General features: G+C 50.2%; 1 long non-coding RNA gene across 1 annotated transcript; it reads left to right on the top strand.

The window, feature by feature from the left end:
• The first annotated feature begins 3,702 nt into the window (after positions 1-3,702).
• LOC139363836 (uncharacterized) lies at positions 3,703-10,340 on the top strand. The gene is made up of 2 exons (XR_011624889.1): positions 3,703-4,001; positions 8,464-10,340. It is a non-coding gene; the product is annotated as an uncharacterized lncRNA (long non-coding RNA).
• Positions 10,341-14,651: the final 4,311 nt, after the last annotated feature.

Below are 14,651 nucleotides of genomic sequence, written 5' to 3' on the forward strand. Positions count from 1 at the left end.
ACTTTGGGAGGCTGAGGCAGGCAGATCCCTTGAGGTCAGGAGTTCAAGACCAGCCTGGCTAACATGGTGAAACCCCGTCTCTACTAAAAATACAAAAAAATTAGCCAGGCATGGTGGCGGGCGTCTGTAGTCCCAGCTACTCGGGAGGCTGAGGCAGGAGAATGGCGTGAACCCGGAAGGCGGAGCTTGCAGTGAGTCGAGATTGTGCCACTGCACTCTAGCCTGGGGGACAGAGAGAGACTCTGTCTCAAAAAAAAAAAGAAAAAAAAAAGAATGATCATGGCAGCCTTACTGGTGATAGCAAAAAACTGGAAACAATCCATGTGCTCATCAACTGGAGAATGGATAAAGTCACTGAATTCTATTAGACAATGGAGTATTAGACAGCAGGAAAAAGGAATGAAGGCCAGCCAAAAATGCAAAATCATGTATGTATTTTAGAAACATAGTGATGCATGAAAAAATCAAGCCAAAGAAGAATGCACATGCATTGTGCTGTTTATGTAAAGATAAAAAAACAAACAAAATAATGTGTTGCATAGGATCCTCCCCATTTGGTAAAATTATTTTTTTTTTCAAAGCAAGGGCATGGAATGATGACCACAAAATTCAGGATAGTGTTTACTTCTGGAGGAAGGCAGGGAATAGGACTGGGTAGGCATGTACAGGTGGCCTCAGTGGTGCTGGTAAAGGCCTAGTTCCTAAGCTGGGGCCATGGGTTCACAGATATTTGTCTTCATACGCCAGATATTCAACACACTTTTCTTGTAGTTATCAAATATTACATAGTAAGTTTTGCTGTTTTTTTAAAAAATGTAGTTCCTAGGGTTGATGTAAAAATTAAATGGGGCCGGGCGTGGAGGCTCATGCCTGTTATCCCAGCACTTTGGGAGGCCGAGGTGGGTGGATCACCTGAGGTCAGGAGTTCGAGACCAGCCTGGCCAACATGGTGAAACCTCGGCTCTACTAAAAATGCAAAAATTAGCTGGGTGTAGTGGCCCATGCCTGTAATCCCAGCTACTTCGGGGGCTGAGGCAGGAGAATTGCTTGAAACCAGGAAGCAGAGGTTTCAGTGAGCTGAGATCACGCCACTGCACTCCAGCCTGGGTGACAAGAGTGAAACTCTGTCAAAAAAAAAAAAAAAAAAAAAAAGAAAGAAAAAAATTGAATTAAATGGGAGTGCAGATAGATTTGTTTATTCATTCAACAAACATCTGCCATGTGCCAGGCATCCTCTGAGATGCCAGGGAAGATACAAAAAAGGAGAAGACTATGCAACTGGGATGAGGTGGCTCAAGATTAGAACAGCTAACAGTACCAGCTTTGGATCCAGAGAGACCTGGGTACAAATTCCAGCTCTGCTACTTACTAGCTTTGTGACTTTGAGCAAGCTACCTAACCTCCCTCTTCCTCAGTTTTTTCATCTGTAAGTCAGGAATGATAATCACGGAAATGGTATGAGGCTGAGATAAAGCTACGAAGATAACTGGCTTGCCATGTTACTGAGCATTGAGTGAGAGCTCAGTAAATGTCACTGTTTGTGCCAACTGCCGAGAGGGTGGGGTGGAGAGGAGAATGTTGCTCTGTCCAGGTGAGCTTTGAAAAGGAGAAGGAGTTTGAGTTGTACTCTGGAGCACCTGATGGCTTGAAACAAAGCAAGGACAAGATTTCTGTCTCAGAATAAGCCCCCTGACTAAAGTAAAGGTAAAACTAGAGCCAGGAAGGCCATTTAAGAAGCTGTTAGAGACCAGGCGCAGTGGCTCACACCTGTAATCCCAGCACTTTGGGAGGCCGAGGCGGGTGGATCACAAGGTCAGGAGATCGAGACTATCCTGGCTAACATGGTGAAAACCTGTCTCTACCAAAAAGACAAGAAATTAGTCAGGTGCGGTGGCGGGTGCCTGTAGTCCCAGCTACTCGGGAGGCTGAGGCATGAGAATTGCTTGAACCCGGGAGGCAGAGCTTGGAGTGAGCCAAGATCATGCCACTGCACTCCAGCCTGTGTGACAGAGCGAGACTCTGTCTCAAAAAAAAAAAAAAAAAAAAAAAGAGGCTGTTAGAATCATCCAGGTGAGAGATTATGGAGTCCTGAACTAGGGGGCTTGGAGCGCAGAGGGACAGGAAGAAGGGGACAGATTCTGGAGCAAAACTGGGGAGATAAAATGGATTGGATTGGGAAGCTGGATGTGGGAGCTGAGGAGCAGAAATCACCCGGGACAATATCCAGGCATGTTGTCCTGAGACCGAGAAACCAGAAGAGGCGGGTGGCAGGGGAGAGTAAGATGATGAGTTTGGAGCTGGTCAAGCTGAGTTGGGTGCAGGGGAGTTGCCAAGCAGAGCTGTCTAGGAAGTGCTGTGTTTATGAATCAGGGACTCAGGAAGGGCAGAGCTCAGTTTCAAGAAGGTAACTGGGAGTGGGTGAGGTTGTCCTGGGAGGATGTACAGGCCGCGCATAGGCCAAGGTGCCCATGACTGCAGAGGCAGGAGGAGAAGGGCTGCGGGGGTGCCTGCAAGGGAGCTGCTAGCTAGATAGGAGGAAGATGAAGATGGGGATCCAAACTTGCCCTGAAGTTGAGGGAGGTGTCAGCTTGGAGGAGAAAGGTGAGGTCCACCCCAGAGTCAAGTGTCACAGAAGGGTTGAGAAGAGGCCAGTGGATCTAGCCATCAGGGTTGTCCATGCCCTGGGCAGGAACATTTTCCTGGTGTGAGGGAGACTGAACTTTGGAGAAGCTCCATGGTGAAAGGTCTTTCTCACTGCACCCAGGGTGAATCATGGCCCCTGCCCAGCTGAGGTCCATCCTGCCTGCTTCTTCATCCTGCCCCTCATACTCCATGGATGGTACTCCGTGCCTAGTCCTGATTGGTCTGTAAACTCCAGGAGCAATCACTAGGAATCACAATAAGTGTATTCTCCACTTGAGCCTTGTTTCAGTCCTGAGAGGTCTGTATTATTTTCACCCCCATTTTACAAATGAGCAGACTAAGGCTCTGCCCCACGTGCCCCAGACTGGGGGTAGGTTTCATCCCTAACTTGTGGGTCGCATTTGAGAAAAGGAAACCTATATCATCTGAACCTACAACATCCAGACTCAGTGGTTCTCAAACTTCAGCCTGCCTACAAATCACCTGAGATTCCTATGAATTCTGCTCTTGGGCCCCAGACTGCAGGAATTCTGATCGAGCAGGTGTGAAGCCGTGTTTGGGGATGTGTGTTGTTAACCAGCACCCCAGGTGGTTCCCATGCAGGTGACGGAAGTCCACCCTTGAGGCAGCATTAACCCAACCCTGTGCGGCACAGAGGAGGGTATTTCAGGCACTGGATTGGTCTGGACCCCAAGCAACCGGTTTCTGGCGATCAGTTGGGGGTCTGGCTGCAGCTGGGAGCGGATTGGGGCGGAGGGAGGCAGAGGGCGGTAATAAAGAAACAACAGGAAGCTCTGCTTTTATTAGCCCTGGGTAGTAGCAGCTGCAGGTGAGTAATCTGATTTCTGCGGCGTCCTGTTTTCTCCGCTGCCTGGCGGTTCCTCGACACCCACTCACCTGCCACCAGCCACGGGAGAGAGGGCAAGGGGGAGGGAGGATGGGCGTGGGGCCCCGCCCGCCCGGGTCCCTCGCCCACGCCACGCGGGCGCACCCGCCGCGCCGACGCCGCCACCGGCTGCGCACCTGCCGCGCTCGCGGCAGGGAAGTCAGGCTCGGGCTGCGGCGGCGGCTGGCGGAGAAGAGACGCGGACGCCCACTCGCGGCCCTGCCGCTTGCTCCCCGCCTCCCCGCTAGAGTTGCACCACCAGGCTCTGGGCGCGCTCCCCCCGATCGGAAGGCTGGGTGCCGTCTCCCAGCTCCGCCCTTGACTTCTGAGCCTCAGTTGCTGCTTCTGTCAAATGGAAGCACGTCCACCTACTGGTGCTAGACTGGTGAGATCAGGGAAGGGGTGCTAAAGTGACAAACTGTAAAGGGCTGTAGCGATCACCAAGGCATCGGAAGGAAATTGGCCAAGACAGGCAAGTCTCTTAGCTGTGGCGGGCCTCGGTTTCCTTATTTGTAACATGGGAATGAGTAACGCTTCCTCATAAGCAGATGATGCTCATGATGTGGATGGAACACAGCGCAGGACAAGGGCAGTGGCTGCCGTGGGGTCGTTATTACTGTTGCTGTTAGCCCAGTTCAGAATCCGCGTTCCCTCTTCTTTGATTCTCTGGTTTTCCCTGGTTCTCAGCACACGTTTAGGAAATAGAGGGCTTGGATCAGAAAGGGATTTTCAGGGTCAGGGGCTTGCCCAAGACTGGGGATTGGTTCCATCCCTGACTCTCTGAACCAAGCTTTCCATCTGTAAAATGGGATTGACAACACCTTCCCCAAAACCCTCAGACATATAAAGACCAATGAGAAACCCAGAAACACCTGGTAAACTGTGATGTACTACCCACATGCAAAGACTGTAATTATTTCTTCCAGGTGCCTCTTTGCCCTAAAGAGTCAAGGATGAGTCAAGAACCAAATGAGATGAGCCAGGAGGATACCTGTGAGAAGGGCTGGATGGCATTCCCCTTTACCCATGGAGCTCACTGCAGTGTGCAGCAGTGGCCCAAGGGTGGAGAGGGAGGTCGAGGTCAGGCTAGGTCCTGCCCTTGGGGGCTCATGTCCCAGTTAGCCCAGGATGCAAAGGCCCAGGTGTGATGGGAGCACAGAAGAGGGGGGAAGCCGACTCTCTGGGCAAGGGGGATCAGGCTGGTACAGGGAGTACTTCCCAGAGGAGTTAGCCTTGACGGGACCCTCTGAAAAATGATTGTAGCTCAGGTTGGGAGAGGGGCAAGGCAAGTGCTGGACAGAGACAGATTCCAGCAGAAAAGTCCAGAGACAAGAAAGGGGGTAGTGCGCTCAGGAAAACGGTGTGAAACGTGACTGAAATACAGGGTGGGGAGAAGAAATGGGTTCAAGATAAAGTCAAATTGGAGCCAGGTGTGGTGGTGCATGCCTGTAATCCCAGCTACTCGGGAGGCTGAGGCAGGAGAATCACTTGAACCCCAGAGGTGGAGTTTGCAGTGAGCCAAGATCACACCACTGCACTGCAGCCTGGATGCTAGAGTGAGACTCTGTTTCAAAAAAAAAAAAAAAAAAGATGAAGTCAAATTGGGAATGGCCTCCAGCACCACCCTAGGGAGCTCAGACTTCCCCCAGCAGAGCCTGTTTGCTTATCTGTGAAATGGGGGCAATGACAGAAAACCTACCCCATAGGGTGACAGAGAGGGCTGAGGTTGATAGGGAGGCATTCAGGGTTCGCAGTAGGAGTGACATGGTCAGGTGTGGGTTCTAGAAAGATCTCTGTGGCAGGCTGGGCGCAGTGGCTCACGCTTGTAATCCCAGCACCTTGGGAGGCCGAGGCAGGTGGATCACTTGAGGTCAGGAATTCGAGACCAGCCTAGCCAACATAGTGAAACCCCGTCTCTACTAAAAATACAAAAATTAGCGAGGCGTGGGGGTGCGCACCTGTAGTCCCAGCTACTTGGGAGGCTGAGGCAGGAGAATTGCTTGAACCTGGGAGGTGGAGGTTGCAGTGAGTCCAGATTGCACCACTCCACTCCAGCCTGGGCAACAGAATGAGATTCCATCTCAAAAAAAAAAAAAAAAGAAAAAAAAAATCTCTGTGGTAGTAGGTATGGAGGATGGACAAAGGGGGAGGAAAGGAAGGACAGATTCAAGTTGTTGTGGTGAGCTGAAGGAGGCCTGAACCAAGGTAATGGCAATGGGGAGGGAGGGGGGGAAGTTGGGCAAGAACTTTCTGAAACTGAATAGCAGTAGATCCAGGAGAACAATTAAGAGGGAGAGACGCAAAATAAAGGTGACAGAATTTCCTGTATCAGGAGCTGAGGTAGATGATGACAGCATTAACTCAGGAAGGCGGCAGGCAGAGCGAGGTCACCTTTGAGGTACCTCCCAGATGTCCATAGATGTCCATTTCCTCAAGAACTGACTGCACTACACACCCAGATATAGGACTAGATAAGACCCGAGATCATCCAGGGAGAGGCAAGAGAGAGAATATTAGGAATCTTTTGGTTGAAAGTGACAGAAACTGAGTTCAAATTAGGTTATGGAAAACAAAACAAAAAGCAAAACGATCCTACAAACGTAGTGGCTCCTTTATCTTAGAGTTTCAAGGGTGAGTCAAACTTCGGGCATTGCTGGATCCAGGGTTTCCAATGATGACATTGGGTTATCTCCCCATCACCCCCATCAGTCAGTTCTGTTGTCTGTGCCTTTCTTTAAGAATGGGCCTTCTCGGCCGGGCGCGGTGGCTCAAGCCTGTAATCCCAGCACTTTGGGAGGCCGAGACGGGCGGATCACGAGGTCAGGAGATCGAGACCATCCTGGCTAACACGGTGAAACCTCGTCTCTACTAAAAATACAAAAAAACTAGCCGGGCGAGGTGGCGGGCGCCTGTAGTCCCAGCTGCTTGGGAGGCTGAGGCAGGAGAATGGCGTGAACCCGGGAGGCGGAGCTTGCAGTGAGCTGAGATCTGGCCACTGCACTCCAGCCTGGGCGGCAGAGCCAGACTCCGTCTCAACAACAACAACAACAACAACAACAACAACAAAAAAGAATGGGCCTTCTCCACCGGGCATGGTGGCTCACGCCTGTAATCCCAGCACTTTGCGAGGCTGAGCCAGGCAGATCACTTGAGGTCAGGAGTTCAAGACCAGCCTGGCCAGCATGGTGAAACCCTGACTCTACTAAAAATACAAAAATTCTCCAGGTGTGGTGGTGAGTGCCTGTAATCCCAGCTACTTGGGAGGCTGAGGCAGGAGAATTGCTTGAACCTGGGAGGCAGAGGTTGTAGTGAGCCAAGATCGCACCACTGCACTCCAGCCTGGGCGACAGAGTGAGACTCTGTCTCAAACAAACAAACAAAAAGAATGGGCCTTCTCTCCTATGGCAGATAGGCATTCTCCAGTCCCAGGAAAGATGCTCAAAACATCCTACCAGCTCTCATTTCAGGAGAGAGCCAAGCTTCGCCACTGGCTGCATGGAAAGTTCCTGGGAGGGCTCTGATTGGCTCAGCTTGTATCACATGCCCAGGCCCAAACCAATCACTGCATCAAGGAAAATGGGACACTGTGATTGGCCTACTTCCCTTCCCAGAGTGTGGGGCCCTGTGAGGGATACCTGACCAGACCACATGGACAGGAAATGAAAGGATTGGAAAAATATGCCAGGCAGACAAAAAAGGTTCCAACCCTGCCTCAGTTTACAATGAAGCTTGAGGGCAGAACCCTGGGGAACACTAATATTCAAGGGTTGGATAGAACTTGGGAAGGAGACTGAGGGGTATGAGAGAGGTTCCGGGAGAAGCAGCGTCTTCGAGGGAGGAGAGAGATTCTACAAGGAGCGAATGGTCAAAGGCAACTTCTGGGAGGGGTCACTCACACTCACTGTTCTGGTCTCCAACCACCCACCCTCACCTGACATGGAAAGGCTCTGGGACCCGGTGTCACTAACACTGATTCTGCCACCTCCCCCAGCAGAGCCTGTTTGCTTATCTGTGAAATGGGGGCAATGACAGAACACCCACCCCACAGGGTGACAGAGAGGGCTGAGTGAGAGACACCGAGAAATGCTTACCCCAGTGCCTGGCACATAGCAAATGCCCAATAAGTGGGAGCTACTTACAGTGCTGGCCAAAGAAATAGTATTAGTTGTTGGTGGTAGTTGTAGCACCCAGAATCCTGCCATCTTAACAGGGCAGAAAGGATAACAAATTTAGCACCACTCAGGCACCATTCGTTCATTCATTCATTCACTCACTGAACAATCTTTAACTGAGTGCCTCCTGTATATCAGTCCCTATGCCAAACACAGCAGATGTAAAGAAGACACAGGGATCTGAGGATGTATGGGATACAGACCTGATGGTGGATGGTTGCGATATGGAGTGATAAGTGCTGAAGGGACTGGGTTTTGCAAGCCCAGAGAAATTTGGTCCACATGGAGGCCCCCAGGCAGCCCCCTAAGAAGACAACATTTGAGATGACATTTCATGTGCACTCACAATGGATCAGGTACTGGGTGTGCCAAGCATTTCCACATCGTTCCTGTGACATGGATGAGGGGATGGAGCCCAGAGAGGGTGGGCAGCTTACTCAGCGTTACCATGCTCATAAGTAGGGACACCAGGGCTGGCCCAACTCCACTGGATGAGTTTGCCAGATGGGGAGAGAGGAGAGACAGGATGTCAGGCAGAGGGCAAAGGACAATGTGATCCAATCCTCTAGGACGGGGAGAGGGAACTGGAATTCCCATAGGGAAAGCCCATATCTGTAGAAGGGTGGGCCAGAGGCAGTAGGACAAGGGCAAGGTGAGAGCCATGACCTCCAGCAAGTCCTGTGCCTTCTGGAACCTCCATCTCCTCCTCTATAAAATGAGATTAAGGACATCTATTATATTATCTTCATCTCCATTTTACAGGTGAGAAACAGATCAGATCAAACCTATTCAGTTGCAGAGCCCATGACTGAGCCATGCACTGTGGTTCTGCTGGAGCAGATGAGATGTATGAGTTCCCTGCAAACCCTCCTGTTTGTCTCAAGAGTGGGAGCCATGAAGAGCACCCCAAGAGTAGGGGGAAGCTTCATGGGAACAGCCCTCAGAGAGTCCCAGAAGATGCTCCTGTGCTCCTACCCAGAAATTCAGTCTCTTAAGGACCTTAGAGACAATTTCATTCATGCATTAGTGGGGAGTGATGCCTACAACTTGCAAATGGAGAAACTGAGCTCAGAAAGGAGGGAGTGACTTGTCCAAGGTCACACCACAAGCTGGTGGTAGAAATCCATTTAGAATGCAGGCGTCCCAACATCTGGTTTTGTCTGTTTCTCCATTCCCCCGACTCCTCACACATGACTTGTCCCCTTGTCCCCAGGATGGTGATCTCTACTGGTCCTGAGCATTTAATATGGGCCAGACACTTCGCCTTACTGACCCTCCAAACCACCCTATGAAATGTTAGTCAGAGGCAACTGTACTTACATAATACATGGCTTATTGATAGTATGTTACAAAACACATAAAATAATCATTGGCGTATCTGCACTTTGTGACCACCCTATAAATTGTACAATCCCTATTTTACAGATGAGAAAATTAAGGCTCAGAGATGGGAAAAGACTGTCTCAGGGACAGCAAGCAACAGGGTGAGGATTAGGATCCAGGCATCTCTGACTCCAAAGCAGGGGTGTCTTGTCCACACCCCAAGCTGCTGTCAGGGAACAGATGAGAGAGCCTGCAAGGGGAGGTGAGGGGAAGGTGCTGAGCCCCAGTCGTAAGCGAGGTGACAGTTATTGTAGTGGCTACACAGGTGGCCCCTGAGATCAGGCTGCCTCGGCTGGAATCCTGCTCTACCACTCCTTAGCACTGTGCCTTCAGGCAAACCATTGGTCCGCTCTGAACCTTGACTTCCTTATCTGTAAAATGGGCATGGTAATAACATGCCACCCTCATTAGGTTCCTGGAAGGGTTAAATGAGTGTGTAGCCCATGGTACGTGCAGTGGAAGTGCTGCCTCTTATTTGTGTGGCATTCTGCAGTGACTGTCTCATGTACTCTCAATAGTGCTTATAACTCTTATGGGTTCTGGAGCTAGCCACCTGACCTCTGCCACCACTTCCTAGCACGGTGGCAGAGCTTAGAGGGAGATTTAAGGTGAGGATGGTGAGGTTTAAGTCCTGGGTTCCCCATTGGCATGGCGTTGTACTTCATTTTTTTTTTTTTTTTTTTTTTTTGAGACGGAGTCTCGCTCTGTCGCCCAGGCTGGAGTGCAGTGGCCAGATCTCAGCTCACTGCAAGCTCCGCCTCCCGGGTTCCCACCATTCTCCTGCCTCAGCCTCCCGAGTAGCTGGGACCACAGGCGCCGCCACCTCGCCCGGCTAATTTTTTGTGTTTTTTTTTTTTTAGTAGAGACGGGGTTTTGCCATGTTAGCCAGGATGGTCTCGATCTCCTGACCTTGTGATCCGCCCGTCTCGGCCTCCCAAAGTGCTGGGATTACAGGCTTGAGCCACCGCGCCCGGCCTGTACTTCATTATTTTTTAAAGAGACCCCCCCCAGTATTGAGACCCCCTTTACCAACATCCTGCCAAGCCTGGATCTGCCCCTATGTGAGGAACTCTACCTCTCTGTGTGCCTCAGTTTTCTCATCTGTTAAGTGGGAAGAAGGTTAATTGTGCTGAATAAATGAATTAATATGTGTAGAATGCTTTAAAAGTGTCTGGTGTGTAGTAAATGCCCAATACCTATTGGCTTCTTGAGTAAATCTCCAGTGGTAAATGTGCTAGTAAACATGTTAAATGCTTTACATGTGTCATGTTGTTTGATTATGTTTAATCTTCACAACAAACCATCCCATTTTCAGAGAGGTGAAGTAACTTGCCCAAGGTGACAGACTGTGGAAGTCAAATGTGTCTGACTCCAGAGCCAGGCTACTTCTGACCACTGTGCCAGCTACTTCCCTGTTTATGAGGGTACCCTCCCCTCCCCACTGACAGCTGAACCTGGAGGACTCAGGTCACACCTCCAGCAGGCACTGTCTGCCAGGCCCAGGTCACCTGAAGGTGGCCCATGAGGCTCCTGCAGGAAAGAAGCCCCCACGTCCAGGTGGGCCCAGGCCCTGCCCCACCTTGCACCCTCATCCCTCCTGCCCCCTAGAGCTTCCTCCTGAGCTCCCGTCACCAGAGGCCCTGGCCCAGGTGGGGCGGGGGCTAACGGGTGACAATGACCGATTTAGAAAGTAAAGTTGCTTCTCAAACAAATAAGAAAGAAGAGGAAAGAAATGGCCTGCCCGCTTCCTGCCCCACTCTCTCTTCCAGCACCTGGGGCCCAGCTGCAGGGTTTTCACTGCTTGTTTGTTCATCCTGCTCGAGGAGCCTCTTCTTGAAGGCCCAGGCCCCCTCCCTATGGGCATAGGGATAATTGTTGAGCCAGTGGAAAGAAGCACCCTCCATGATTGTTGTATTGTCATCGTCTTCAGTATTGTTTTGGACAACAATACCAATAATCACAACAATCTGGGTTTCCTGCAGTGGGGAGGGGGAACTACCAGCTTCAGACTTGGGAGGAGCCCCCCTGGCTCTGCAGTTTCTGAGGTGTGGAGGCCTGAGCAGGTTATAATTCCTCTCTGGGCTTCAGTTTCCTTGTCTGCAAAATGGGGACGGGGTGATGGTGAGGGCTGAATGGGGCAAGCATGGCCTGTCAAGCATAGTGCATGGCCCTGGTGGGAACCATTCAGTTGATTACGATGAAAGCCAGGGTCACAAAGCAGCAATTTTAAGAGCCTCCTCAGACATGGCTGGAAAGCTCAGTGGACTCCAGGATACAATGCTTATAAAGCCCTTAGTGTGTTTCTAATTACTGCTTTGAGTGCTTTACGTATCATCCTTCATTTCATCCTTACCACAACCAGATGAAGCAGATGCTATTGCTGTTCCTATTTCATAGATGAGGAAACTAAGATGCAGAGAAATGACTTGTCCAAGGTCAACACAGCTGGTAGGTGCAATTGGGGATGTGGATGCAGCTTTTCCAGGTCCGGGATCTGTTCTAAGCTGCATACACTGCCCTGGGGTCAGGGTCTGGCTCTGAAGGGTCTTACTTGCCTTGTGATTGTGGACAAGTCATTTGCCTTCTAAGCCTCAGACTTCATCTACAAAATGAGCAGCCCATGATACCTGCCTGTAGATGTTGTACAATCCTAAAGGAGAGTTGTGGTCAGATTAGCGACAATGTAGAGAAAGATAATGAATGAGTACACCAGGGGTTCAGGAAACCATGGCTGACTGCGATCATTATTATTAGTTTTAAAGTCACAGGCGAGAGGCAGCCTAGAGGATGCTGAGGGCCTGCCCAGCTTTGAAAGTCTAAATCCTGTGGTTGCAGCTGGGGAGTGACTCCAGGAGGCACCTGGTGAGAGGTGGCTCCACCCGTTGGGGCTAAAAAAATCCCTGAGTTGCCACCGTGCAATCTGCCAGTCACCTGCTCCAACTAATGGCAAACTCTCCAACCCTGCTTCCCTGCCCCTACCCCCACCCCCTATGAGCTAGGAAGAAATCACCCTAGAGAAAACACCTGACTTCTCTAAGTTTCTGGAAAAAAAACCACTGATCTTGCAGAGCTTTGTTGGATTGGAAATAGTGCCTAGCAATAGGTAGTTGCTAAAGGACGATGAGAACCTGCACTTTGGGGCCCACCTGTGTTCCAGTCCTGGCTATGCTACTTCCTGTTGTGTGACCTTGGGTAGGTTGCTTGGCTTCTCTGAGCCTCAGTTTGCACAACTGGAAAATGGATTAGCATAGCACCTGACACACAGTAGGTGCTTAAGGGCTAATGATTATTGTTGGGTATGGCCATTTATTGTATTTTTTTGTTTGTTTGTTTGTTTTTGAGACAGAATCTCACTCTGTTGCCCAGGCTGGAGTGCAATGGTGCCATCTCGGCTCACTGCAACCTCTGCCTCCTGGGTTCAAGCAATTCTTCTGCCTCAGCCTCCTGAGTAGCTGGGATTATAGGTGCCTGCCATCACGCCTGGCTAATTTTTTGTATTTTTATTAGAGACGGGGTTTCACCGTGGTTGCCAGGATGGTCTCCATCTCCTGATCTCGTGATCTGCTCGCCTCTGCCTCCCAAAGTGCTGGGATTACACGTGTGAGCCACCGCGCCCAGCATTTATTGTATTTTATAAGCATATCCAGAAGTCCTTAAAGATCCGGAGGGTATTATGTTCTTTCTCATGCTGAATCTGTTTGCCCCTCCAGAACTCCCCTTCGCCCTTCCTCAACCTGTTCTGTACCTTGATTAGGTGACCTTTGTGGGTGACATCAATGGCCCCCATTGCCCTCTGGCTTCTGGCTGGATGAGGCAGGAGCGCAGAGGCCCCTTCCTGCAGGGTTGCCACCTTGGCTGTGTCCCTCACCCGAAGCCTACGCTCCTATCAGTTGGCCCTGTGCATACATCTCTGGCCATGGGTCCAGGTGACCTCTCCCTGCCCACCCTTCAGGCCACAGGTGGTAACAGCTCCTCATATTGCCTGCCAGCCCTGGGGTACTGCACAATTCCCCCTGGTTTTCCTAAACCTTGCCCACACCTTTGTTAGTTGTCCCTTCATTAAACTTTTTACAAATTACCCATTTGGTTGTACCATCTGTTTCCTGCCAAAGCCTTGACCATGGTTTATGTGGCATGTATCCTGTTGTTTTCACCTAGAACTCCAGGTATGGAAGAATAATAAAATTCTCACTGCAATTCACACTGCTTTCACATATGTGTAGTCATCCACTTTATTAACTACTGCTTAGCATCTGCTGTGTGCCAGGCTATATGCAAGGAATTGGGAGTAGAGATGACCAAGATATAGTTCCTGCCCTCAAGGAGCTCCTGGGCTAGTCAGTGAGACAGACCCTAAACAGACAACTACAATATAACTTCTAAAAATTGTAACAGGCTGGCTGTGGTGGCTTATGCCTGTAATCCCAGCACTTTGGGAGGCTAAGACAGGTGGATTGCTTGAGGTCAGGAGTTCAAGACCAGCCTGGCCAACATGGTGAAACTCCATCTCCACCAAAAACCACAAAAATTAGTTGGGCATGGTAGCATGGGCCTGTAATTCCAGCTACCTGGGAGACTGAGGCACAAGAATCGCTTGAACCGAGAGTGGAGGTGGCAGTAAGCCGAGATCACGCCACTGCACTCCAGTCTGGGCAACAGAGTTATAAAAAAACTAAAAACTATAATAGAGGCACATGCAAACCCTGTGACAAGGCAGGAGAGAAGCCACCAAACTCTGGGAGAGGCTGGGATGGCCGCACAGCAGAAGGACTTTTGAGCAGCATCTTTTTTAAAATTCTATTTTAGTAACATATTTAACCCAATGTCTCAAAATATTATCAATATGAAATATTATCCATTATAATCAATATAAAAATTCTTGAGATTTTAAAAGACATAGAAAAATGTCCAGGAAACTTTCTGTGACTTTCTTGGGCAGAATTAGACATTTCCATCATCACAGATGGCTAGAGGTTGAACAGCATCTGGGAGGTGGGAGGTGATGGTACTCTTCTCCCATTTTACAGATGCGGAAGCAGAGACTCAGAAGAGTTCATCACTTGCCTGAGGTCACAGTAACTCCCTGGCGGAGCAGGATTCAAACCTGCTTCTGTGTCATTCCAAAGTCTATCTCTCCTTGCTGCTCTGTCCACCTCTGGGCCCCTCCTCCCAGAAGAAAGCAGTTGACAAGGGCTGAAAAGTAAAAATTTGAACTGAAGTCTTCTGACCCCAAGTCCCTCAGTGCTATCAACCGACTCTAGGGGACAGACTGAGGGAAAGGCAGCAACCCTCCAAACTGGGTTCCATATTTATTTTGAAACAGAGTCTCGCTCTGTCGCCCAGGCTGGAGTGCAGTGACACAACCTCAACTCACTGCAACCTCCACCTCCCAGCTTCATGTGATTCTCCTGCCTCAGCCTCCCGGTAGCTGGAACTACAGGCGCCTGCCACCATGCCCGGCTAATTTTTGTATTTTTAGTAGAGACGGGGTTTCACCATATTGGCCAGGCTGGTCTGGAACCCCTGACCTCAGGTGATCTGCCCTCCTCAGCCTCCCAAAGTGTTGG

Source organism: Macaca nemestrina, chromosome 1 (genome assembly GCF_043159975.1).
Source record: "Macaca nemestrina isolate mMacNem1 chromosome 1, mMacNem.hap1, whole genome shotgun sequence".
Lineage (NCBI taxonomy): Eukaryota > Metazoa > Chordata > Mammalia > Primates > Cercopithecidae > Macaca > Macaca nemestrina.